Here is a 27,971-nt window from a genome sequence, read left to right on the forward strand (position 1 = left end):
CTTTACTCTTGCCACAGCTATTTATTATTGACCAGAGGCAGGTCTGGGTGAGAGCTGTTAAAACAGAAGTGCCAGATCCTGGATACATCTGTTCGTGGGAGGGAACATCTGGAGGGAACCCGAGACTGATCTGTGCTGTAGTCTGTGAGGCCGTTTAGATCCATGTTTTCCAGGCCTTTCCTTTTCTAACTTCCCAGGTTAGGAAGCTGACAATGTATCCTGAGCAGTTTCTTGGAATAGTTTCTGCATAAGAATAATTTTTCAAATGTAAATCAGAACAGTGTGTCTTAGCCCCAGGCCGTTTCTCAATCCCTGGCAGTAATGATAGCCTTGGAGGAAAGGTTTTGCCCTGCTCTTATGCCTTATTGCTGGAAACGTTAGAAATGTTTTTCAACTTGCATAGTAATACTTTAAAAAAGAGAAGGGAAGGGAAGGGAAACGAAGGGGAAAGGGGGAGGGGAGGTGGAATTGGTTGCTACCGCATTTTGAGCAAAAGAAGTTCCTTTTTTAAATTATTTTGGAACAATAGTGATCTTTTGAATCAGAAGTTATGCTGTTAGTGTAAAGGAAAGGTTTGGGAATCTTAGCCTCTTGGCTGCCTGTAGCATAGTCACTTGCATGGATTCACTTGCTTGGTGTGCCAGGGGTCTAGCATAAACTGCTATAACCAAAAATTTTCCACTCACTGCTGTAAGGATTAGTGCTAGCTGATCAAATTAAAACCTACTGAAATGGTATAAGTCTTTTAGATGCTGCTGCTATTGCTTCTCTGCATTGCCAGACACAATGAGACATTAGGTCTGGATTTTCTAATCCACTTCTTTTCTTAGGAAAAAATGCAGTTGGGAGACTTAAGATCTGATCCTGTAAACTCTATTTCACACGAGCAATCTCACTGCTGATTAAGGACTAATCATAGAAGGATTTGGAGGATTTGGCCCTTTGATTTCTCTTCATGTTAAGGCCCTCTTTTATCGGGATCATCCTGTTGATTATCCTTCTCCATCTTTTGCATAGAGCTTTAGGAATTATTAGAAGGAAGTAAGATTTTCTGTCTTTAACTTAATCAGTAACGTGTACTTTGAACAGTTACAATTTTACATGACAAAGAATGCATCATCCAAAAGCAAATATCTCCAAGATACTTGGACTTGTTTCTAACTGACAGGTTGGACGTTATCACAGTTCTGTGGTTGCTCTTTGTTCTGACTCACAGACACTGTGAATGTTTGATAAATGTTGCCTTTTTAATTCTTGATAACATTATGAAAATGTTAAGAAATGTTACAGCAGATAACCTTTCTTGACCAAACAGCCACATTAACCATGTGAAGTTAATAACTGACTACAGGACATTTACTTAATATAACTTTAAAAAAAGTTTTGCTCACACTACTCAAACTTTCCCTTCATTTTTATCTCCTTTTCTCCAAGGCCACAGATAAGATTTTCCTCTTACTCACTTGCAGGTCAGCTTTGCATGACACTCAGGTCTGCTTACAACCAAAACCAAATATTTATGGCAATGTAGGTATGAAACACCATAATGATAAATGCATGACAATACACTAGAATGAAAGATTTCAAGACAACAGTGTTTGCTGTCTGAGCTGGACATTTACTTAGTCTGTGTAGCCAGGAGCAGCTACTTTGATATAAATCAGATGAAGTGTTTTTGAATGAATAAGTCTGTACTCTGAAGTATGGCTTCAGGGATCAGGACATGTGGGTACACAGGTGTCATTTTGCAATGAAAGCAGCTAATGCTTTCTGTGCATGTCTAAAAACACTTTATTTCAAGGTTGTGCTTCTGAGAGGATATAACTCTGCAGGTTTCTTTTAAAGGAATGAAGTGCTAAATAATGGATTAAAGGCTAAAAAAGGATTTGAAAGGTCTTCACCATATTCTTAGTACATCTCAGTTACACTTTTTATTCCTTAGAAACAAACTTCCAGACTGTATTTAAATTTGAAGCATGTCATGGCATTGAATATTCTTAGAATAATCAGATAGGCTTGGAAAATTTAATGTTTAACCTTCATCAGTTATTACACAGCAACTTGTTTTGACAAATAAAATTGCCTGCAGTTTGGGTTTCATTTGTTTTTTACCAGTTTTGTATATAGATAACCTTATAGAAATATCTGTCCTTAAATACTCTCTGCTGAGCTGCTGATCCAATAAAGCAGAGGCTTGATTTTAAGTGTGTTAGTAACCACATTAGTTTTATTCTTAAATACTTTGTCAAACTGAGGATATACTGGACTTCCATGAAATTCACAGTAAGTCCTGCAAAGAATGTAAACTTACACTTTGCTTTATGCACATTAATAATGATTGTGACCATTACAGTATTTAAATTAAATATTTTTGCTAGATGAGAACCTAATTAGAAAGTTTCTTTCTCAAATTTTTCATTAATAACACAAATGGGGTCCTTTCTCTCGCTGCCTCTCGCAGGAGTTCTCATGGGAATCTGGCAGTCAATGCAGGAGTTTCGCTCATGTTGAGTGTTTGTGAATGGAGCTTTGTTGCTCTGAAGTGCTCGGTACGTGGGGCGTGGGCTTGTTTTAGACACAGAGAGGAGGCTAGTTTTGAGATTTGTTTAAAAGAAATCATCACTCTTCAGCTTAAATAAGAGAGTAATTTTTTTTTTGTAGTGTTTGTCTACTGTACTTCTTATGTTAGTAGAAACCTAGTGCAGCAAGAAGGAAGTGACAGCTCTGTTGCTGAATTTGTTAATACTGGCTGTCTTCTGGCATCCACAGCAGCAATGTACTGACTTCTTGCTCAGAATCCTCATACTGAAACAGCAAGGATGAAAAATGTCAGTAAATGCTAATTATCCTGCCAAATTGTTATTATTTTATCCTGCTGAGTGAAAATGACTTAACTTATCAAGGAAGCATTTTACTCAATTTTTTTCCAGGCATGATTACTTGATTCCATAATTAATTATATGATGAGAAATACACTCAACCATTGTTGCACAAGCTATACTTTCAAGAAGAAAAAACATAAAGTCCTAATGAGCTTCTGTTCTATTTTTCAAGCAAGCATTAGAGTAAGAAGGTCTGTAAGTGATGGTCAATCTCAGCTCCTATGTTTTTATTAATATTAAAAGAAATGTTCTTACCTTTAGATTTGGCAAAAGTATATTTCATATGATTTGCTACAGTTCATGTAAATGCAATCATTCCAGGGCTCTGGTCCCAAAAAATGTGCTGATTCAGAAACTTCACTCTTAGGAAAAGGTTATTTTGTTTAATAACATAACATAGAATTTATAATTTATATGCCAAGAATCACCATGTCTGTTTGGATTGTATTTATGGCAATTGTACTTCAGATTGTGAGGGAACCATCAGTATACTCTTGTATTACAGAACCATGAAGACATAAAACACCTGCCACCTCAGAGAATTTCCATTCTATGGAAAGTGGTTTTTTAATTACTATAAAGCATATAGAAGGAGACCTGTTTCGAGATGTAGTACTTAGGGTTATACTGATGGCATTATTCCAGAGGCCTACCGACTACTGTTTCTTTTTGGAATGTAGTATTCCTTTTGCAGAAAAAATGGAGGCTTCTCCTAAAGAAATTATAAATATACAGACATTTCAGGAAAGGCTATAGTTTTAAGTGACCACAACCTGGTACTATCTTTTTTTTTTTTCTTTTAAGTTTCATATCGCCTTATAATCATGCCATTTGGGGCATATTTGGAAGGGGTATTCTGAGGGTTTGGGTCAAGCACAACCAAGGAAATCCTTGTCTCCTTATTGTTCATCCATATACTACCACCAAATGGTGCTAAACTCACTCTAAAAATCTAGCCCTGATAGATAATTTTGTGCCAGTTTGATCACAATTTACTTCAGGAAGTCTAACCTATTCTATAATCTGATTCCATGGATGTTTGTTATTGGATCCTACATAGCAGGAGTGTACAACTTACTAGACATACATAAAAAAAGTTATTTCCAGCTGTGGATGCTATGGCAACTGCTTAATAAGAATAATCTTTCAGGATTTAGCAATTAGGAATGATAGCAAAGTCCAAGAGCATTAGCAAAAACTATATGAAGGTGAGAGGCCTGAAGTTCAGAATAACCTAATTTTTTTCTTTGTTCCCTCTCTGATTTAGGATTAACCTTATTACGCTAATTTCTTATTTTTTTTCAGAAGTCCACTGCTATTCTTGCAGTATGATAAGAAGGGATACCATCTCCTGTTTAAATTTCTGTAAAGTTCAAAATACTACATAGGTAGAAGAGCTGGACAAGATCATAGTTTTGTATAGTTTTATTTCCTAGAAATTGGTTACTATCATTTACTACCTGAGTTACCTCATTTACTACTAGGGCTCGAGGGATTCTTTCCCATTTACATTTCTTTAACGGATTAAAATTAGAATTGATATCTGTTCTCATTTTCAGTGCTGAAGTCCTTAGGCTTCTCAGCTCTAGTTGCTTGATTTTTATTTGGCGCTATTTATATTTTAACTTGAAAAGCTAAATGATTTCCTTTTCTTTAATAGAGTTCTGATTTACATCGTATATGCAGCTATGGCATCACTGGAGATTTGCTTAATTGTGGTGACGTACTATGTCTGTTGAACTGAACATCAAAAGACCATTTAATCACTTGTAATATTTTCTCCTTGTCTGGGCCAGGGTTTTGTAACCGTAGAGTTCTGCTAATGCACACTTCTGCCGGGAAGCTTCCCGAGGTGGGGCACGAAAGATGCTAAGTGGCGGGAGGAGGATGAGCCAAAGCCATTAACATTCCCCCAGCAAGGTCAGATTTGATGTTTCCTTTGTTTGTAGTATCCAAATTAAGAAGATGCATCTGTGCTCTCAGTGTTGCCTCTACCTAAACATACTCCTGGGTAATCTCAGGCCGGTCACATCTCCTCACTATTAGCCACCCATTAACACGCTGACTGAAAGGCCCCAGGCGGCACCACACGAGCACTGCCAGTTTTCCAGGAAGACCAAATTTCTCATCAGTTTTATCCACGCTTGCCGCTGCGGACACACGAAGTACCCAACCGCTCCGCTCCCAAAGGCTCTCATCGCCACAGAAGCCTTTGCATTCTTTCTTCTTCTTTTATTGCAAACATTTTTTGGGGAAAAAGGTGTTATTTTGCTCCTTTTTTTTTTCCTGAAGCCAGTATTACCAGCCATTTTACTTGTACTTTACTATTATTATCTAGGTGATGGCTGTGACATGTTGATCATATATGGCAGTGAGAAAATTGATTTCCCTCAACAGAAATGCTTCCAATTTTCCCTGGGCCGTAATTTTATGTCCACAACAAAATAAAAGGATCATTTTCCTTAAGATGAGGGAATTGAAATCTTTGATAAAAGCCATAGTAAATGTTGTACTTTTGATTGTGGAAACTGCAGTTTTCACAAGCATTTCACCTGTCTATTCTGTGTGTATGTGTGTTTCTGGGTAGTAAGTGGGGGCAAGAGAAGGAGAGAAAGGAGGTAAAAAACAGCTTTTGGAAAGACTGAAGTTGCTTTAAGAAGTTCTGCAATCAGTAACTTCTTCCTGCATGCTAGCATTTGTGTACTCAGGGAAACTTTAGGACTCTGTCACAAGCTTTCTGCCCCAGAGATGGTAGAATAACAATAGTGATAAAAAGTATTTCTGTCTTTCAGTCAAGCTTCTTTATTTCAAAAAATATATGTGTCTTGGGAGCCCATAATCATAGTAGACCAATAAAAAGGAAAAGGAAATAAACAAAATATTAACATTCTTTTTTTTTTTTTCTGAAGGAGGACCTCTTCTATTCTTAAACAATCCTATTAAATTACCATTTCTGGACAAAATACAGGAGCTATTGGCTGACCAGATTAAAAGCTACCTATGGCTGATTCTTCTCTCAACCATTTTTTTAAACATATAATAGAAATTTTTTGAAATGCTTGTTTCTTCTTTGGTTCTCTACTTTGGAGCCTGGGAAGTTAATCAGGCAGTCCTCAAGCAGTTTTTCCTCAGATTTTTTTTATTTACATTGGATTTATTCCACAGTCTGGACAAAATCTATGATGGATCCTTGAATAATCAGGAAATCCTGAAAATTGACCTTTCAGGTCCATACTCTCGTGTGTGAGTATAAGGCATGTGACAATGTCTCGCTAGACAGTTTTGCCTCGACAAAACTGCATTCCTTGATGCCTCAGTTCTATAAGAAGAAAGATGCCCGTAAGTGGCCTCATCTCAGTTTGGTCTGCGGAGCAGTGGGGGAGTGGTATCCAATCAAAACTGTGATTACAGAATTTATAACGAAGAAGTGTTTGAACAAGAGACAAAGCATGAATGATCCTTTCGCTATCCAAGTCTAGTACCAGGAGCCAGATACAAAGAAAAAACATTATTTCGAAACACACAATATCAAATACACGTGGAGTTTTCCCTCGCTCTTAAACATGTATGTGTCACTGCCTGGGAGAGTTCACTCAACCTAATGGCTTCTTGGTATTCACTTGGCTGCATTTCTTCATACATTTATGGTTCTCCACCATTTCAAAAAAGTGTCTGAAGAAGTGTTAGACCAGGCTTTCTCCAGACTTTCGTGTGCTTATCAATAGGTGTGGTGCATGCAAGAATCCAGTATATAAGGAGCACAGGAATGCAAGGTTAATTAAGATGTGGAGGTGCCACTAACATCTAAAGAGAATAGCAGTTTGAAAGTCTCGCCCATCCTTGCATGTTATATATGTATTGTTTGCAACATCCAGAAGTGTGTGCTACACTGGGAACCCATTTCAGCTAGGAATGGGTGGTGGGAAATGAGATGGGAAAAGGGAGCAGACAGCATCTGCTTTCGTTCTGAAAGCAGCCAGAAAAAGAGCACACAGGAGCCAGAGATCCTTGGAAATAGTAGTGTTACATGTTTATGTGTAGTCCATGCTCCCCAGCTTTTTTAAATGAGACTCCTGAGGCATCTTCTCCTGTTGTATAAGTGTAAAAACATTTTGGGATAGCACATAGCGTCCTGAAATGGTTTTCAATCTGAATAGGCCAGGTTCTACCATCAGTTACATCTGAGCAATTCTGTTCAATTCAGCGAGCTCACGCACATGTAACCGAGAAGGGAACCTGGACTGCCGTGTGTATGGTAATCGATAAACATGTTTGTGATCCAATTGGACTCCAACTATTTAGCAAAGAAAATCCAGATCATTTCTACATGAAACAATTTCCTAGGAGTTTTCCAAAAGACAAGGCGTGTAGTTGTCAAAGTGCAGCTCTTCAGGGTTCCTTGAAGCATGGGACACTACCTAGCTTCACCCAGCAGGCAGGTTTTTTTATTAAAGCCAGATATGTACCTTTTTGAACTATAATATGCTGTGCATGTTTTCAGATCTTGGTTATTCCTAATACAGCTCAAAATTTGCCACTTAAATCACTTAGATCCCCGATCTGTCCAGGCTGAATTCAGCAGCCCTTACACAAGCAGAATTTCCACTGGCAAGAGCTTTACAAAAGGCATTGGGTCTTTGGATTTAACTCTGATATAAATAGTAAAGTAAAAATATTTGCCACTTTCATCTTTAACTTTTGCCTGTTACTTTCCTCAGAGAACTTGCATTCTTAAATGCTGGATCTTTTCTAATGGACGAAGGTTATTTTTGTTTCATTTTCTTTCCTTTATTTTTCCCTGCATCTATTGTTTAGAAATCTGAATTGGAGTTTGGGGTACACTGGGAGCAATCGCCCACTATAGCTGAGATTCCAAATATTTAGCATTTGGGAGAGCCCACTTATCCCCCCAGACATTTCTCCATCTTCAGAATAAGAAATAGTATTTGTAAAGGATCAAATCCGCATGTTTGTGGTGGTAGTTTGAGAATCCCATGACCAGACACAACAAATATTGCCTTACCAACACCTGCAGTTTTTCAAGCTTTCTAGAGCATCAGGAAATGGCAGATCTTAGCTGCTCTTCACTGAAAACCTCACTAGGCAACACCCCAGTCAGAAACATTTCTGAGATTTAAGTAATTCTTAAGCCTTTGCAGTTCTCTATACAGAGGTAGATTTCACCCAGAAAGTTATAACCACATTTGAGAGCAATACCAGGTCCTCTAGATGTTGTGATAGTTAATATTTACATGAGAGTTAAGCTCTTTGTGTTACTGTCCGTGCCTGCCTGTATGTTATCTTTTCTATATTGCCCCAATCCCGTCCTGAATTTTTTTGTCTATATCAGTTTGAATTCTCCACAAGGGAACTTAGAGTGTTAATTTTTCCTAAATCAAAATTAGACTACAAACATGTCAAGAATGGAGAACTCCCAAATAACTGAATACCTCAACTGGAAAGAAAGAAATGCTGTTGTCAGTGCACCAGAATATATTTAAAATGATGCAAATAGTCTATAGTAGTAAGAAAGATATTAACATGAAAAAGCATCTTTTATTGTCCATAAAATATTCTGATTTAAACTCGAGATAAAACTGGCTGAGGTTTGTCTTATTAGCAATGATATTGCCTAAGTGCACTATAGTTTAATCACAAATAGAGGAGATTAGTAAAAAGCACCCTTTTTGCCTTATAAATTTGATAGCATGAAAGTTTTGTGAATTAGATCATTGTTTTGCAAATAGCATAGATTTTCAGGGGCATTTAGATTAAAAATTTCAGCTGGTCTGATAGATTTTTTTTTCCCAGAGTCTTCCTATTTGCAAGGCTTATTTTCCTAAATAAAACCTATGTAATGAGAAATATTATAATTAGAAAAAAAATAGTGTATTATTTGGGGGATTTGTGACTGTGTCTGTTGCCAAGGCTCACTGCTTTTTGAAATTAAGTCCTGAAAATCTAACATAGCATATGCAAAAATAAGACCCCAGCTTAGGGGTTGTTTCTGAAAATTTGGGTCCAACTAAAACGTCCCAGCCAGAATCAAGGAACAGGATTTCCTAGTTCCCTGTTCAGTGTTGAGTTCTTCCAGATACATGTCTTGGGGGGCAGTTTGCCACCATGGGATAACATTAACAGAATATGTCATTTCTCCTAGTAGCCAAGTGAATCACTGAAACAAAAGACTTTGGCAAATGACAAACAAAACATCAAGCAACACAACAGCTGCCTTGAACAACAGTAGGGAAGTGGTTGGCACAGCCAAGGTAAGGATCAAGAAAATCTAGCAGAAGAGATTGGAAATATTAAGGCAAACCTTTTGGGTCTTGTGCTAGATCTCTTGCATATATGTACTTTTACTGCAGTGAAGGCCTTTGAGAGAAGATCAGGAGAGGACCTGAAAAAAATGTCTTCTGAGGGGGACAGAACAAACCTTGGCATCTGTGGAAGGCACAAACACCATTTTTAATTTCAGTTTAAAACATTCTTGGTTTTACTGTTTGCAGTACTACCCCAGGAGCCCTCCTCGCCCTTCCTGCATGTTCTCACCTGGCAGAGTGAGCTGTCAGAGCAGAGGTCCCGTTTGAAGGTGCTGCAAGACAGTAGCAGAGGGATCTCATTCCTGGATGGGTCTGAGCTCAGAGATGCTAAAGTGCCTAAATCCCTAAGGATACTAATATATACAGAACATACAGCATTATTACCTGCAGCCTTGTCAGTGAGACATGGTGCCAATGAGCTGGCACGCAGCATTCAGTGTTACTGTGGGAGGCGAAGAAAGTGCAGCATGGCTCTTCTCCTGCCAGCAGTCCTGCCACCACGAAATGGCCAGGCAGGAGAGACAGTCAGCAGTAACTTGAGCTGTTCCCTGCAGAAGACCCCAGTGCTGTTTCCCTTGGAGGAGAAGAAAAGTGGCAGTTCAGCCAGAATTTGTACTTCTGGTGCCTAAGAGCTGTGAATATTCTGGACTGAAGCTGGCAAATTGAATATGCAGTGTTCTCATTTGCACCCTGGACTGCAAGAACTTTGCTGACGGCTGTGAGGAGAGCATGCTCCATCTGCAACACGGCTCCCTCCCGCCACCCTGCTGCTGCAGGCTGCGGAGCAGCACGGGGCTGCGCGTGCAGTGTAGACCAGTGTGTAGCAGGCTGTGCTGCACAGTCAGGTAAACGACTCCCGTCGTATCTCGCCTCATCGTCTCTCTGGGATTACTTTCTGCTGATGGACCAGTATAAACGGGCTGTAGCAGAAGAGAAAATGTAACCCCACAGCAGTAATAATTTTATACATATAACTGTTTATCCTGCTGTAGTATTTGTAGAGGGTATTCTATCTTTAGTTTATTAATAATTTTTAATAGTGTGGACTTTGGTGTCTTTTATAAGGATAAGGCTGTATTTCTTTCACCATCTTTAACTGCTCTCCCTATCTCTCTGTCCTCTGTCATCTCACACAGCCGTATTTCACAGCTTGCTAATATCAGGTTTGGTGAAATATTACTGTGTATTAATCCCACTGATTGCAGGTAGGGATCGTGTATTTGGGACAAATCACAGAATCACAGAATCACAGAATCGCTGAGGTTGGAAGGGACCTCTGGAGATCATCTAGTCCAACCCCCCTGCTCAAGCAGGGTCACCTAGAGCACATTGCACAGGATCGCGTCCAGGCAGGTTTTGAATATCTCCAGAGAAGGAGACTCCACCACCTCTCTGGGCAACCTGTTCCAGTGCTCTGTCACCCTCACAGTGAAGAAGTTTTTCCTCATGTTCAGATGGAAGTGTCTGTGTTTCAGTTTGTGCCCGTTGCCTCGCGTCCTGTCGCTGGGCACCACTGAAAAGAGTCTGGCTCCATGCTCTCGACACCCTCCCTTCAGATACTTGTACACATTGATAAGATCTCCTCTGAGCCTTCTCTTCTCCAAGCTAAACAGGCCCAGCTCTCTCAGCCTTTCCTCATAAGAGAGATGCTCCAGTCCCCTAATCATCTTTGTAGCCCTTCGCTGGACTCTCTCCAGTAGTGCCACATCCCTCTTGTACTGGGGAGCCCAGAACTGGACGCAGTACTCCAGGTGTGGCCTCACCAGGGCTGAGTAGAGGGGGAGGATCACCTCCCTCGACCTGCTGGCAACACTCTTCCTGATGCACCCCAGGATACCATTGGCCTTCTTGGCCGCAAGGGCACATTGCTGCCTCATGCTTAACTTGGTGTCCACCAGCACTCCCAGGTCCTGCTCAGCAGAGCTGAGAATAAATGTCAGAATCTTGCTTAAGGGGCTTATAGACATGGTCCTACCATCAGGTAGATAAGTGCAGAGTTTTATGCAAGGGAGGAGCTTGATTGTTTAGTCTTCACTGCATATAGGAGAAATGTCTAAATTTGAAGCTGGAGGTTGGAATCAAAAGGGCAATTCCTAAGGCTAAGGCAGTGTCCTCCAAGTCCTTCCATTTTTAATGACTAAGAGGGCTCAGTGCCTGATATTTAAAAGTGATTTGGCACCTAAACATGCAATAGGCACAGAGTGAGATTTTTCAAGACCACTACACATCTAATTTGCATTGACTAAAGATCCCATGAGGCATCTAAATACCTCTAGAGAACCTTACTATGTCAATTCATAAAGCTCACATATCTTCCTCTTTGTCACTGCACGCTCTTGGTTTTTACCACCTGAAACACTATAAACTCCTATTCCCTTGATTAAGAACCCAATTTTACACATAGACAATTTTCAGGTGTTACAGGGGACATTTCTGAATGGTGCTTTCTTTTTCTTTCACTGTTCATTCCAGTTCTCTGCAGCTGCCCTGCTACTTGGCATGTGGATCGGATTCAGATCAAGGCAGTGTGATGCAACAAGCTGAATTTCCTGACTGACCTTCAGCTCCTGCACTCCGTTGTAGTATGCAGCTTTCTGTTCTGCTAAGTAAAAGTCACAAACTGGGGCCAAGTGAAGTGGGTTTTTTTTACTCTTTCACAGAAACAACAAAAAGGTTGCTTCTTTATGTGAGAAATTCTTTTGCTCATCTCTACTGGAGACTGAATTGTTTATTGTATTGACTACACATCATTTTGGGCTGGGTTTTAGCAAATATGACAATTTTTCTGTATCAAGGATTTTGTGGGGGAAGGTTGTTTTGCTACATTAAATACCCTTGCAATTGCCTTTTTTTTCTTTTTCTTCTTTTTTAAGCACTAAATCTCAGCATGACTGTATCCTGCAGTGGAAAATTACTACCCATTCAGAAATGTGCCTTGTTGCATTACAGTTATATATTTGAGGACTCGAAGCTCTATCTGCAGCACAAAGGCAGGCTCAACAAATGACTTAGCATCTTTGTTCCTTTATCACAACACTTTATGACAGCCTTTTCTACTTGTTATAATCAAGGTTTGCTTGTGAAATGAATCTTCTTTGCTATTTAGCTTGTATAATAAGTATGCACCTTCATTAAAATGGAATATTGTAGTGGGTATCTGTCTGAAATTGTTTCTAGAAGTGTCTAAATTACTATTTCTTTCTGAATGTTTTTACAGCATCAGAAGACAAAATTTACCATGTTCTATCTCTTTATCAAAAAGGTTGCCTGGGAAAATGTTTACAATAAGCTGTTTTCAGACCAAATGCAGAGAGGCACATTTCTAGTCTGCTCTGTATGCAAGATTCAGAAGGTAAGAGGATCCAGCTACACCTACCCTTTTGAGGGGGTTGATTGTTAAGAATTTCTTTCTCAATATGCACTTGGATCCACATCAGAAGCAGTCGGAGCCTTTTAAGGGGAGAAAATCTCAGGACAGTGTACAAAATCAGAGCCAGGGTCGTGACCTTGACTATTGATCCAGCCTCTCTTATTTCCACAGCTTGCTGAGGCTTGTTCTTCCAACCTGCTGGTGTACATTAGAGCAGAAATCCATAACATGGCCATGTTCATCCAAGCACAGGAAGAAACTAAATTAAATGTTAAAAAACAATCTGAGGCTGGAGTTGGAGACAATTCATCATGATCCTAGACGTCAGGCAGGTAGGATGACCAAGAGTTCCTCAGCCAATAGACCCCAAACAGAATATGGAGGGACCTCACTGCCTCATTTGTCAGGTACAGAGCAGATAGTCTGAAAAACACTGGGGGAAAAAAAAGTCTATTGAAGGTCAGTGTTTTAATTCCCAACCACGCACAAATATTCATCTTTTGGAATGCAGCCTATAATTGGGGTTTAGGGGAGAAAGGGAGGGAGGAAAACATTATCTGACATTAATATATTAGCAGACAAAATTAGGAGGAACTGAAACTTTACGTGGAAGGAGTACACTCAAAATAAAGTGAGTCCAGCTGAGTTCTTACAACTCTGGAATCCAAGTTTAGGTGAGGGAATTTGACCACAGGCTTGAGTAACTTAAAATCAGCAGTCACTCTCTTTTTCATTTTCAAAAGGTATCTCAGTGGAATGTTAACCTTTCTTTTTGATGAAAGGGGTTTAAAGGTATATAATCTGTGATGCAGAGAATGAGCTCAGCATGCTTAATAAGAGAGAGATTCTGTAGGCTGGTTGAACTGTTTAGAAACTGCCCTTTGCTGCTTCTCAGGCTGATCTTATTTGTATTGGACACAGAACACATGTCCCTTTTATACTCACCCAAAACGTGTAACTTAGGGAATGCTTCTCAAAGGGCAGGGTTTTTTCTGCCAGGAAGTACAAAACATACATACCTTGAAAGCATTGTGCAAATATTACAGTGATTGCAAATGGTCACAAACCACACTGCAGTCCACACAGCAGCTGTTCTAATTTAGTGAAAAGAAGAATTTGCCAGTTTTGTGAACATGAATTACGTTTCCTGTTGTGGTTGAATTGTGTTCTCTCTCAAAACATTGATAAGCAGGTATCTGAGCTAAAAATAGTCTACTGCCCTTTAATTTTATTCCTAAATTATGTTACATTATTTGTGCGTTATCAGCATGTGCTGTTAAATCTCATCATGCTGAATGCCAATCTGATGAAACATAATAAGACATAACACAGTTTGACAGCTAATATTTAAAGAAGAAATCTTATCTCGTGCTATCTAAATAGCAAAGGGCTCCCACTCAGACACTTACAGATTCTTAGTGGATATCTTGAGAGAATTGTTAACCCAGGCTTTCTTGGAATGGTTCTCCAGTGTAGACAGCTGGTTTGTACATTTGTGAGCTTAAAACAAATCTTACAGTTAGATTCAGGCTGAACAATTTCTGAACTGCCATTTTTATTTGTGGTATCCTAAGCAAGAATATGTAGGAAATATGAGTGAACTGATGGGATTTTATTCGCTAGACCTCTTTTACCAAATATTCTGTAGCACCTGAATCAGAGAATGTACTTTAACAAAACATTTTAAAAACTGAGGTATTTTCAGATTACCAGAAGGGAGAAAGATTTGACTTACCTTAGGTAGGGGAGTTTGCTGAACACAAACTCCTGGAAGCTGTGCTCATACTGTGCTGTGGTTTCTTGCCTGGCTCCTTCCAGTTAGCCCAGAGTGATTATAATTCCATTTTCCTGCATTATTATTACTTGTCATTTACACAGACTTAGTTGAGTACTTAACGCTCCACATATAGGTAGAAGAGCTGTATCCTACTGATAAGGATTTATGCATTGCCGTATTTCTCAAAAGTGCATCGGTTTTAGGGTTCTTGCTTTCATCTGTCATTTGCCTCATTTTGACCACCAAAAACTAACTTACAGTTAATGCTGAACACCAGTGATTTCAAGTAAAGGAAAATTATGGGTATTTATGGATAAATATCAGGGCAAAAATAGCTCAGGTCGAGCACTTGAGACTCAGATATATTCAAGTCAAATTTTCCAAATATGGCCTCTAATTTGAGATGCTTCAATTCTCATGTTTAATTTTTTTAAATTGTAAAACCATTTGAAAGTAGTCAAGCTGAAAGGAACTTCAATACTAGTAAAAAAAAATCCATGTGTTTTCTAAAGTGTTTTTTCTTTTCTGAAGAAAAGGACCAACTTTATACCTGGCATAGTCAAGCATGTTATGTCACATGTACATCTTTTCTCACCAAATTCCAGAAATACCCCTGATCTGGACTGAATAATTTACTTGCACATCAAGACTCTCATAATCTCTGCCCAGATTGTAAACTGTAGCAAGGGCGGTGCCCATCCAAAATGCCACTTTGAGAGAAGAGATGACAGCGTGCCATCTCCTTGCGATGTCAGCTGGCCCCACGTCAGCTCGCAGCAGCCCTAGCCAGGGTGCAGACTCAACTACCCAGCATCAGATAACCTCGTGTCCTTTGAGAGAGCAGAAACATACTGCAAAGCCATTCTCAGTTCAACTAGGTAGGTCTGTTCTTGTGGCATTTTTGTAGCACGGTGTGGGAAAGGCTTTTGTCTTTATGCTTTCTGATTTGCAGAGTGTAAGAGTTTTATTAAAGGAGAAGCAGATGTTGCATGTTGCAGGTGTTTCTCTATTAAAATGAAGTGCTGTGAGTTTTAGCCAAAGAAATGTGGTGTGAGCGTGTCAGACATGAGCACACTCACTTCTGACACTGCAGCCACTTTGCTTCTGTCCTGCTCAAACACTCCAACTCCCTGAATGTTTAAAGGTGCAGATTGGTGATTGTGGCCTTTGACCTCTCCATGAAAGCCCCTAATCACATTTTATATCTGCTGATTGGTACATCTGCTACCTATCAGCACGATGGTTTACCCCTGTGCTTCTGCCTTCCTGCTCCCTGCTGCCTATCATTAACTTCCAAAGGCATATATCACACTGTAAATTAAGGGGGAGTGGAACGGCGGGTCCCATGGATAGAAACAGCCCCCAAATTGGAGAAAGGGATCATTTTGTCTCTCTGTCCAAAGAGACAAAGAAGGGAGTTCCAGACCTCTTCATTCTCTCTGCTTGAATTTTGTTGTTCAACACCCATCTGTCCCCTGGTCGGGGAGTCAGCTGGCCTGTTTCTCCATGGCTGTGCCAAGAAGCCCCACTGCTATGCCTCCAAGGGCCGTGCTGCCGCTTCCTGCAAACACCAAAGCAATGGGAATAGGGAAAGGAGCTCCAGGAGGGGGTTGCCCTAGGGAGTAAGGGGCTGTTGGCAGTGCTTCCCACCTGCAGTGATAATGCTGCATGACTGCTCCCTGCCAGCAGCCTGGCCCCTGGGCTGCAGGCGCTGTGGGCCATATAGTCTGTGAGGCTCCTCATAAATGTGAGACACTGCGTAGATTGTTGTTAATAATAGTAGTAAATAATATCACCTAGCACGAATTGGAAATATGTGTCCTGGCTATTGTTAGCAAGAATTCATTGGTTTTCCAAAGAGGGATGAGAGGTTCCTGCTCCCAGTTCAGTGTGCATTTCGGGAGTGTTGAGGGCCCTTCTTTCTACACCTCTTTTTTTGTTCTTACCTCTGAGCTGACAAAACACCATATCTCACCTGCTCCCCTTGGTGTAGCTCTTCCTGTGATTCTTCCTGAAGGTCCTGTGCTGTTCTTGCTGTTGCCTTCCACAGCCTGTGAGAAGCCCCAGAAAGCTTTTGGGCTTGTTGATACACTTCAGCTAGATCTGGCTGAAACAAGGAGTCAGAAGAAAAGCAAAAGGAGAAAATATGAAATTATGATGTAAGGGACATAGACTATTTTGTGGGAGAGTCAAAAACAAGAACAGGTAGGAAGGGAAAACCTTAGAGGGTTTGCAGTTCATCTCTTACAGAGAACCCATTAGACACTGTGTTTCAGGGCCTTAATTTCAGCTGTTTTTGTCTAGGTATTCTAGTTGTCTGTTAAGGTTAGAAAAACTACAAAAACATTCAATAAAAAATATCTAGATGTGCAGATACAGATATGTATGTGTATAAATACATAATATATCTCTGTACATATTCCTTCTAATTGAGTGGTGCTTGACCATAAAGCCTTTTCTGTATGTTTTTGGCTTAGGCAACAGTAGTGCTTCAGATATCAGTGCCATCAATAATTCTCTTTTTTTTAGAGATGTGGCATTGAAAATTTTAGGTTAAACAGTAGCATAAAGAAAGAATAGATGAGAATGTCATTGGTAGCAACAGCTGAGAGTTCAGTGAAAGAGTTGCCTGGCCGCAGAAGGGCTGTCTACAGTGCCAAAGCTGGTCAGTCTGGCTCCAGGTAAGGCTGCCTGTTGCTGCTACTGGAAGCTACCAGAGGCCAAGGTGGAGTGGAAGGGGTTGTCAACTAGCACACGGCATGGAAGGGACCACGTTCAGCTGGTGTTAGTGAGAACCCCTCAGATGCTTTTTAGCTTCTACGTGGTGGGCTGGTTGAGACCACCAGCCAAGTAGACTAACCTTGAAGCCATTTACGCAGAGGCTTTCTTATGGCATTATCCCATGAGAAGGAAAATTCAATGCTGTAGATGTTCTGACTGACTCAGTGATTTTATACCTTTTTCATACCAATACCTGGCTTTTGCAAGTGCCTTTTTTGAAAGAGATCATCCAAAAGGGATTTCAAAGAAATCCACAGAAAAAAACTCCACAATCTAACAGAGAACCCCACCAGCTGGGTCTGGGAAGTTCTCTCAGAGAAATGCAGGTGAGTTTGGACAAATGCAGCAACCTTTTGAAACATTTACTCCTCATAGCACACTAGTAGCTTGAATGTAGGTGTTCAAAACCCTGTATTGTGTTAATTTTGATTTTAATTGTTATTTATTACTGTTGTACTTGACTGAGAAAGAAGATCCTGAATGAAGTAGAAATCTGTCAGTTTGTGGCTCTGAGAGACTACTGAGTAGCACAAGCTCACTCCTAGTGAACTCCTAGTGAAATACTAAACTAATATTTAATAAAGTTTTCTCTGAACCATATAAGTGTTTCTGAGAAACTTGACTGTATGTGCTAGCCCTAGACACAGGTTAGAGGAATAAAAATGGAACAACAGTGACACATGGCAGGCCATTTTGCGCTGACTTTGTGGTTACTGTTAAATCATATAGATTTGCATTTTTAATAATACCTTAATGTTGTGTTTATAACACTTTAATCCAAAAGATTTTGCAAGGTTATCTACACAGTCTCAGAGTACTTCCAGCTGTGCTTGCTTCCCCTTGGATGAATGTGATCCTACATGTTGTTTCCTGTAGACCCGAAATAAGAAAATAATACCTGAATGACACAGGCATTGGTTAACTAAATTTGATCTGAACTCCAAAAAACTAGACTGTGTCCTTTATTTCATATAAAACGCTCTTGGACATCACTATTTGGTCATATAGATTTCCATAGATTGAAATACTGTAAAAATATTTTCCCATTTCTTTTGGAATGGGTATTCTTAATTTTTATAGCTTGTTAACATCTAAAAAAATAGATCTGAAAACAGTTTTGTGGCCCAGGAGTTAGAATGAAAGTTTCCAAGGACATGTTATTTTAATTGTTTGCTTAACTTAGCTGTGAACTTTGATTTACCTTTATATTGTGCTGGAGCCCACACTTCCTCTTCCAAATACCTCAGTATTATCTCCTACTGCTTAGGTAACAGGGAAGAGTGAATCTGATAATTTGCTTTGTGGAAGTCCTAGTATTTTATTTCTTACATGAAGGAAAGAGGCATCAGAATTTAGGAGTGCTGCGTTACAAGCAGAACAGAATTTAGAAGGAGGACCTTATTTCACTGTGGGTTAATTGAAAGTCTCTTATGAACTATAATCCAGTAGAGCTCAGTATTTTGCAGCAAAAAAAATACCATCAAAAGTAATGTAATTTTTTTATAGTGTTGCACAGTTTTGACTGTCTTTTTTAAGACATCACAGAGGGCTTAAAGGACCATGACGGATAAATGCAGTCTTTAAAGCTACTCATGCATTCTTAATGGACAGCCTGTTAATTTGAGGTCTAGGTCATGAATTTGAATGCCATTCACTAAACACTTCTTTGTCAACAAAAGCTAGTTTTCCCTTAGGGTAAATTGTAACTCATTAATTGTAATTAAATTAAACATATGCGACAAACTAGTAAACCCAGGATGCATTCTGTGAGGAACATTGGTTTAGGCAGTCCATGGCTGAGTTCTAAGATGTTCACGTTTTCTGCAAGTGAGAGGAAAATGTAAGTCTATAGTTTTAATAGTAGTGAGGTTGAATAAAGAGGGGAGGTAGTAAATATCTTGTCCATTTAATAATTTTTTAATTAATTTTCCATTGTATGCTACTTATAACAATAATTTAACATAAAAGGAGGGGGTTTTGCATATCTGAGCAAATATTCGTAATAGTCAAGATATTTCATCTCCTCTAAATCAATTCTAAAAGACAAATAAAATTTTCAGCCTGTATTTATGTTTATAGTATAGATTAACCTGTTTTAACAGCAGAGGCCTTTGTACTTGGAAGCTCTGTATAATCAGTCCTCAGGTCCTAAGTTAAATCAGTTTGGTTGTCAAAGATGAGTCCCTAATGGGCAATGGTTCACATCACAAAGCCATCATGTAATTGCCACTATTTGGCATATTTGGCAGTTCCTATTAGGAGAGACCCAGGACTGAGCTAGTACACTGAAGCGTTACATCACCACAGACTGGAGACAGCAAAACAGGAATTGGGATGAAAAAGATTTACTGGTTTGGACATCTTTCTTTTCAGTGAAAATATGGATGCACTTTTTTATTCAGGATATTTGCAGGCTTTTGCCTTTTCTGCATATTGAAGCTTTCTTTTTGATTTAACCCAAAGTATTTGGCTTTCAGGGTTTTTAATATTTTTTATTTTTACAAAAAGCAATATTATTTTTTCTTTCCACTTAATAGCTAAATTTATGAAATGCTTCACTCATTTTGGGGGGAAGAACTTTTTTTTGAATGTTCAATCTATTTTAAAGTGAAAAGGGAGAGTTGCTGACTGTCAGTGTGCTGCAGTCTGATACACATGAGGAGAAGGATAACCATGGTACATACAGACTCTGAAACTGCAGTTGTGATTTGAACAGTAAGTGGTTAACTTGAAGACCGAGGATATTCAGAAACAGTAGATAACTGGCCCTGTATTGTTTGTTCAGCTGAGATATGTGCTTATAAAAATTCACATAACATGCTTTCTGCGGTTTCATAGCTGCAACTGTTGGGAGCACATGTCTCTATTTAAAACATATGTGTTGTTTAGCAACACTGTTTGTACCAAAATCCCCATTGTGAATAGTCAAGTGATGAATATAGAAGTGGGTAACCGTGTATAAATAGCATTGGCAGGCCCCTTTGAATGCATTTGGAGGAAGTGAAATTGAGTGTGGGGGGAAGATATACCTCCCCCGTCCCCTATTTTATGGTTCAGTCAGGAGAAATCTAATAATGTATATTATTAATGAACACCCCAGTGCTGCAGATGCAGCACTGCATAGAAACTAATCTATAAACTCCTGTATCTGAGGCTTCTTTCACATTACTAATTTTACAACCAAAGTACCTGTCCCACCTTCATTATTGACATAGTCCTGAAGAGTGTCTCATCAGTAATAAAGACATATCATTTCCCAAAGTATTGACTCAAATAGACAGTTTGACTAAGAGACTGCCAGCACAGTAGGCTACAGGTGAAGTTGTTGGAGTATTTGGAGGAGCCTTTTATGAGCAAAGAGTTTGGAGCTCTCCCTGTTGTACAGAATTAAAGCTGCTGTGCAAATGATATGAGTGCATGGGAAATGTGAACTCCCAAAGAAGGCTGTAAAACAGAAGGAAACAGGAGGATAAGTATCAGGTTTGCTTCCTTCACTGGCATTAGAAACATAATCTTTAAAAAAAGCCACTGCCCAGGAGCTAAGCAGGCCTTGATGCAAATGCTGGCTTCATCACAACTTACTCCTGAGACCTTGGACTTAATAAACCCACTTATCACAGGGAGTTACACTTCCCTGCTTCCAGGCAACATGTAGGAATGCTTAGATAACACAGGAATGATGACCACAAGAGTAGGAATAATCCTTACAGGTGAAAAAGCTTTGTCCAGCTTTCATTTTGCTCCTATAACAGTTTGATGTTAACCCCATTTTCGTTGTGTGTTTAAGTTTCATTTTCTGCTTACTTTCTTTGGAGAGCTTTTTATAGCAAAACCTTCCCTAGGAATTAGCTGTTTAAGCTCTAGAAAACTCTGTTTTACTGCTAGGTAAATGGAGGCTGAATGAGATTATATACACACCAGCCTCAAAAACGACCTGTGAAATTCTTTGCTCTGCCCTCTCTGTGGAAGGCTGCATCTTTTCTTTCTCCATCAGTGGTCAGCATCCTGTTGACTGAAGTCTGTCACCTGTCTTATACACTGTATTTCAAAACGTTGTGTGACTGAGTGATGATCAGGAGGCAGTGTACCTGTTTTGCCTTCCCAGGTGTTATGGGCTGATCCTCATAAAGTGTGTTGTTGCTTTGGAGGACACAGCTGCTTGCTTTTTCTCCATATTTTTTTTCTCTGCTCTGCTACTTCATGAAGAATAATTGCTTTCTAAGCTCTGAAATTCCTGCTCTTAGTCACCTGCTCTTCTACTGCCAAAGCACAAGAGAAAATGCCACCTCCTTTGGACTTGTTTTATTCATTAACTCTAAATCCACAGTTTGGGAGCAGTAATTGGGAATTTGGTAGGTGATAATGAAATATATAGTATGAGGCTTTGCCATGACATTTGGCCTTCTCTGGAAAGCAGATAAATGTAGAAAGTGTCTTCATGGACAGGTACCAAGCCCTTATAGATCGAATGAACTGAGCACTTCATAGCATATCTTATATGCATCCTTGAAGTTGCATGTGGCCTAAAAAGCTGCCCATCCTTTTCCCCAAAACTCAGGTTTTACCATTCTATACCCTAATATTTAGTGCAGTGGGGTTGGCCCTTGACCACAGCTCCTTGTCTTCCCTAGTGGCCTTAGGCCACCCATCACATTGGCCTTTGTCACTAGAAGTGACCTTTACTCGTTAAAGCATGTCATTCAATTGTGACACGTTACAAAAATTAGCTTTTGAGTCTTATTGGCTGTGTTTTTATTGATGCTGCAAAGAAAGAAAAAATACCTAACTGGTTTCAGCCAATCTCATCCTCCCAGGAAAACCCTTTCTTAACCTCTGCAAATAGCAGACATCCCATAGCATGTATCATGCCGTTTGTAATTATCCTGTGATGACAGTGATCACTGCTTTATCACTATAGTCACAAGAAAATAACTGAGGCTCAGTAAATGCAAACAAAATACCCCTTGCTGGCACCCATAAGGGCCTGCTTGTGACCGGAATCTAAAGTCAGGAGGGACTACATGGACTGAGGCAAGAGTGGTCACAGCCCCCCCCCATCACCCCGGACTGGTCAAATCCTCCCTCTCCTCCCAGTCTGGGCAGCAGGGGTGGCAATGCCACTGCTTCTGATATCATTTAATATACTGTAAAATCTTCCACAGATGTGCAATACGGGAACTTAGGGTTAGAATAAAAGACAACAGGCCACACTGAGAGAAAGCATTGATGTAAGCAATATATCTTATTTACTCACAGGCTGGTGTTAGTGTGCTGGGGGGTGTCAGCTCTCTGGCTGTCTAGCTATATGATTGTCATTATTAGAGCTGTCAGCTATTTGTAATTGATGAATTATCTGAAAGCTCTGCTTCTCTATAAAAATAAAGTTCTATGCAGATACATCAGCAACATGGGAGGTCCTTGCTAGGCTGCTCCTCCAGGGCAAGCATCCCCTGTCCAAACCACCAAATCAGACATTAGTGAAATCAGATTTCAATAGGAAAGAAAAATGTGTAGGTGATTTCTATGTCTGTAATAAGTCTGGGAACCTATTTATAACCAGAAATATTAATATTTCCTTTCCTGTGTCAAGAATTGATGGCATTTTTCTACAGGAGTGTGCATGTGTGTGTAGGAGTGCAAATTTATTTTCCATCTCTATTAGAATACTTCTCATGTCAGGGGCCTCCATGCTTCTTGGCAATTTTGGATAAATCTAATGTTCTCTGTTTCTTGCTTAGTTTACTATTGAGTGATCCCAAATAAGAGATAAGAATCTATGGAAAAGGAAAATATTTCTGAATGGGCAAAGACAATATTAGAAGACATCTTTAGAGCAATTTTTATAATGACTTTGCAACAGCTGCTCATACTGTCCTATAATGATGACAAATGATGCCTTAAAAGGCTTCACACTCTCAAGAAAGGTGGAATAGAAATTTTTTTATCATCAAAGCTGTGTACAGGATAAAATATTCTTTGCTGAGGTGGTCAGCACTTGCTAAGTGTTGATCAATCTCACCTGTAGGTGCAGCTGGAGTGCTCTCATTAGCACATTTCTAAGTTTCAAAAATTTTGCAAAGATGCATTTCTTAAGCCCAAAATAAATTTTAAAAAAAGTTAATTAAATATGTTGTCACCATTACAAAGATTAATTCTTCTAACTGGTGAAATATATATGTTAATTTGATGAGATTTCTGCTTCATTAAGGGCAGAGCTTATGTGTTGTATCAATATCTGATGTAAACACATTGCTCTACCTGCTTGAAAATTTGCTGTTGACAAACACACTTGCACAGAGACCTGCATATGTTTTAGAACATGCCACTGAGGCACTGTGGGCCACGTATACACTGTGGTTTAGGTGGAAGAGCATCAGGGCCCTGAGGGCACAGATGGGCCTTAATGGCACTGATCAGCCTCACTAGGGCCTCCCCTCATCTCGTGGCCACTGCTGTGCCCATGTCCATCCTGCCCGTGGCCCTGCTGATCCTGGCCCTGGGCTGACTCCCCAGCTTGGTCCCATAGTCCCATGTCCCCTCACCACAGACCTGCCCGATGCCAGGGGCTGCCCTGCTTGCAAGCAGGGTGAGGCCCAGTCCTGCGGCACAGGGAGCCCCGTGGTGCCCTGAATGGTTATGGAAAATTACTGGGGAAGACTTCTGAAAGAAGCAGGCTTCAAGGATAGATATGGGAGGACAAGACCTGTGAGATTAAAGAGATGATCTTTTTCTGGGAGGCTGAGCTATGCATGCTCTAAAATCACTTCTCTGAAGGTTCTCCAAAACTGGATGCATGCTAAAACCTAGCCACTTCTGAAAACAGCTTTTAAGACAATTTGGGGTCAAACCAAAATTTTCAGTCCAAAGTCTTTTGTTTCAGTACAGTGCCTAGATCTGGGACCTGTCTTGTGTGTGTTTTGGTGAAGCCTGGAATCACCTCAGATTTGGAGATGAAAAAAGTTATTTTTGCTGTCTGCCCAGTGACCTGTGTTTCCTTCCCTGCTCATGGACATGGGAATCTCCAGGAGGTTTGAGCCCTCTGTGTTTTCTCTGTGAGGTGCTGGGGCCTGCAGGTGGGGTGGGAAGTGCTGATGAGCTAGCTAATGAGCTGGTGGGCCTAATCATGCCTCCTCTAAAGCAGCTGTGAGGAGGCTGCTGGTAGCTGTGGGGCTGTGAAGAGGTGCTGAGGCAGCTGGCTTGGCTGGGACAGTGCCTTAGCCCAGGCTCTGTGGGTGCTGCTGTGGGGCTGGAGCTGGTGGAGGTGGGTTGCCCAAGCTGGGCCTGGGCCTAGTGGCAGGGTGAGGAGAGCTGGATGCTGGAGGCCTCTGAAAAGCTGGGAGGGAGGAGGTGCTGCTGTGCTGGCCTGCTGGAGGATGTCTTGTGAGCCTGGGAAGCTCTGCTGTGCAATGGAGAAAGGGCTTACGCATGTGGCACGCTGCAGCCTGGTGCCATGGGACAGAGGGGGCTGCTGCCTGTGCTTGTGTGGGTCCTGGTGTGACTGTTTCACCTTGGGGTCATGGTGCTCCTGTGTGAATGAGCTAAAAGGCTGCTCTGAAGGACTCTGCAAACCTGGCTTTTCCTGCATCCTCCTGCCAGGCTGGGGCACTTCCATGTCCCAGGCTGTTCGTCTCCCYGCTAGGCCGTTGCCACTGAAGTGAGCAGCAGCCACTCGCCTGCTCCGCCGTTCTGCAGGCAGAGTCTCCCTGCGTAACTTATGGGCTTGCAGTAGTGGCCATAATGACTCTGGGATGGAAGAAGAAATACTTCAAGGAGCTGCACTGACAAAAGAGGACAGATAAAAGGCAACTTCTGCCTTTCCGTCGCAGACAGCGTAAGAACACTTGAGAGCAAGAGTGGTGCAAGGTGCCTGCTAGGAGCAGCGGAGCTGCAGGTAAGAGACCTCCTGGTCTTTGGATTATATAATCTGATCCCCGGGGCTGAGGGTATGTGCAATTCTATGAAGAAAAGCTGTAAGCAGTGTAGCAAGTAATAATAGTAAGAATAGAGGAAGTGTAGCAGAAACTTAGGGAAAGCAACTTTGTTACCAAATCTCTAGTTACAGTATCAGTCTCACTCTTTGGTTCTTCATTTTGCTTCCTTGGCTGTTTGTTTATGAAAAGTAAAGGCAGGGAAATCTGGAAGTAACTGTGTATAATTAAAGTAAGCTATTTCACCTGTTGCTAGAGTTCTTGTTTGCTGTAGAGTCAAAAGAAGAATACTTAAGCTGATGTTGTTAGGGGTTGATACTACAGTACAGATTAAGGGTTAAGATATTAAATAGCAGAAATACTAACTGTTTTGCATCTGGTTTTACAAATGAAGATAGTGGAGATTTATTTAAACTGGATCAGATGTTTAGGGATAACAGATGAAGAATTAGGAAGTGTGCAGATTAACACGAGTAATGATTAAGAAAAGCTTACAGGCTCTTAACCCTATTAATGTCTCTGACAAATGACAAGAGTGATACAAGAAGGATGTGTACAAATGTGGTTTGAAGGGACGTGGAGAGTGGTGGTGCAAGGACTGCTGTGTTGGATTTGGGGCCCTGAACATCATTACAAAGATTAAAATTAACTCTGACAAACTCCAAGCTCTGCAGATGCCCTTCATCTATCCTTTTCTCTTCCTGTGACCTGTTAGCTCTGGATTTGTTCATTATGTGTCTGATTCTTGTTACACAGCATTGAGAAGCTCTCTGTGGCTTGCAGGGTATTGCCTAGTTGCCTAAGTCTGCACAAAGTTGGACCTGAAAGGGAAACCTGGGTCATCTGGTTTCTAAATAACAAGTAGGCCTTGTCCTGGAGTCCCAGTTTTACTTCAGCTGCAAGAAAAAGGGCTTGGGATTTGCATGTAACGTGGTGGGGGGTTGGTCTGTTTGTGTGTGGGTTTTTTAAGAAATTGTTGTTGGTGCAAAATGTGAAGTATGGTTTGGCAGATGATTTATGGAATTGAGAGAAACTTAAGGATTTCTGTGTCTGAAAATGGTATTCTTCCCTACTGAAGCATCTTACAATACTCTCTGAAGTATTGAGGGAGGGAGGTGGGCAAGCACATATGTTTGGATGTAACAACAACAAATAGTGGAGAGACGTGAGGTATGTGGTAAGAGGAATTTTATCTGTTCTCTGGCAAGATGGAGACTCTAGGGGTAAAAGCAAGGCACAGCTGCAAGCAGTGAGCTAATAACTGTGGGGGGAAGGTGTCAACACTGGTAAAGTGGTGGTGTTGGTCTGGTAATGCTGAGGAGAGCCAAGAAGAAAAACATCTTTTCCCAGGAAGGGGGGAGCCCTGTGGTGGGACTGGGGAAGCCAAAAATTCTGGGCTATTGCACAAAAAAATACTGAGTTCCTGAGGTAGGAGGAAATGAAGTGTGTGTGTGTGKGGGGGGGAATCACCCTCCCCTTTCCTCATGGAAAGGGAGTAAAATGGCATACCCAGTTCTCTGATGCTTTCTGTTTTTCCTTTCCTCCCTCCTGTGGCTGCAGTAGTCTGTCCCACTTGATAAGGGCACAAGGATTGCGTTGGCTCCTTTCCATCCTTTCTCTAGTCATAAATGTGGTTCTTCTGACTTCTTTACCTCTGTTTGGACCCCAAAAGAGTCTTTCCCTGTCTGTGAAAATGCGAAGAATGAAATCTGTGTGAGCAGTCGTGGATACTGTCCTGCTGTTTGTCTAGCTTTCTTGGGGAAACTTTTGTGGGTTTTTTTTTCTTCCCCCCCTCCCTTCCCTTTTAGCACTCAAAACACTACTCTGGGAATATAGTATACTGTAAAAATGTTATACAGCTTTATGTACTTCCTTGATTACAAAAAATAAAGTTTGAAAACCAGGGTGATGGTTACAACTGAATTCACAAACACTTTTAAGGCAACATTTAAAAAGCACTACAGTTCGCGGTGTATTCCAGCAGAGTTATAGCCTGGAAACCCTGCTGGAGCTGGCGTTCAGCAGGGCCCCAGCAGCAAAGCCTGGGGAGCCCTGGCCCCAGCGCGGGGCAGAGGCTCTTGTCTCCTGAGGTGCGGCGGAGGCCTTGCCTCTCTCCTGCAGTGTCAGTCATGAGTCAGAGGTGAAGGAGGTCTTCATTCTTCTCCTAAAACTTGAGTCTCCTACAAATGGGTTTGTTAATCCCATGTCTTCAGGCATCTGTTCATGTTTAGGTGACACGGTGGCTGAGAAGCAGCTTATTGTACAGACTTAAGATACAGATCTTATAAAGCAGCTGTGATGTTTTTGTTAATTTGAAGAGATGCTGTTTTCTAGGGAGCTTTTTGCTGGAATGGTGACTGAACTCTTCAGCGATGCAAAGAGTTGGACTCTTATTTCTGATCTGCACGTGGATGCTCTGTATTTTGCCTAGGTGTAGGTGACATTTTGGCTTGCTGTGTTATGCACAAACTGCTAAATGTCATTCAATGTTTTAAAAGTAATTACCATTTTACTGGAAACCTGTGCAACAGTTTTCACTGTAGGACATATGTGCATATGAAGACCAAATGTGTATCCAGTGATTAAGCACAGGCTTGCTTAGTATTGCCTTTCATAATTTGATAACCGTATATTCCCATTACTTCCTGTGCTAAGGGACATCTTGCCAAATAAGCTTGCAGGCAATGCGAGAGAGGCCCGGGGGATCGGGCATCCCCTTTCGCCTGCTCCAGAAGCTGTTCTGGTGGGGGGCACATGGGAGCAGGGGGAAGCAGTGTCCCCATCTGTACAGGGTGACCGGCTGGTCCCCCCCCTTCTCAGGGCTAGGGGGGTTTCTAGACTGTGCAGCGGATGGAGGGTGAGGCATCCCAGAGGGTGCCTGTCTTGGCTTTTTACAGTAGGGACGGTGTA

The sequence above is a fragment of the Apteryx rowi genome, unplaced genomic scaffold, assembly GCF_003343035.1.
Source record: "Apteryx rowi isolate R43461 unplaced genomic scaffold, aptRow1 scaffold_17, whole genome shotgun sequence".
In the NCBI taxonomy this organism is placed as follows: domain Eukaryota; kingdom Metazoa; phylum Chordata; class Aves; order Apterygiformes; family Apterygidae; genus Apteryx; species Apteryx rowi.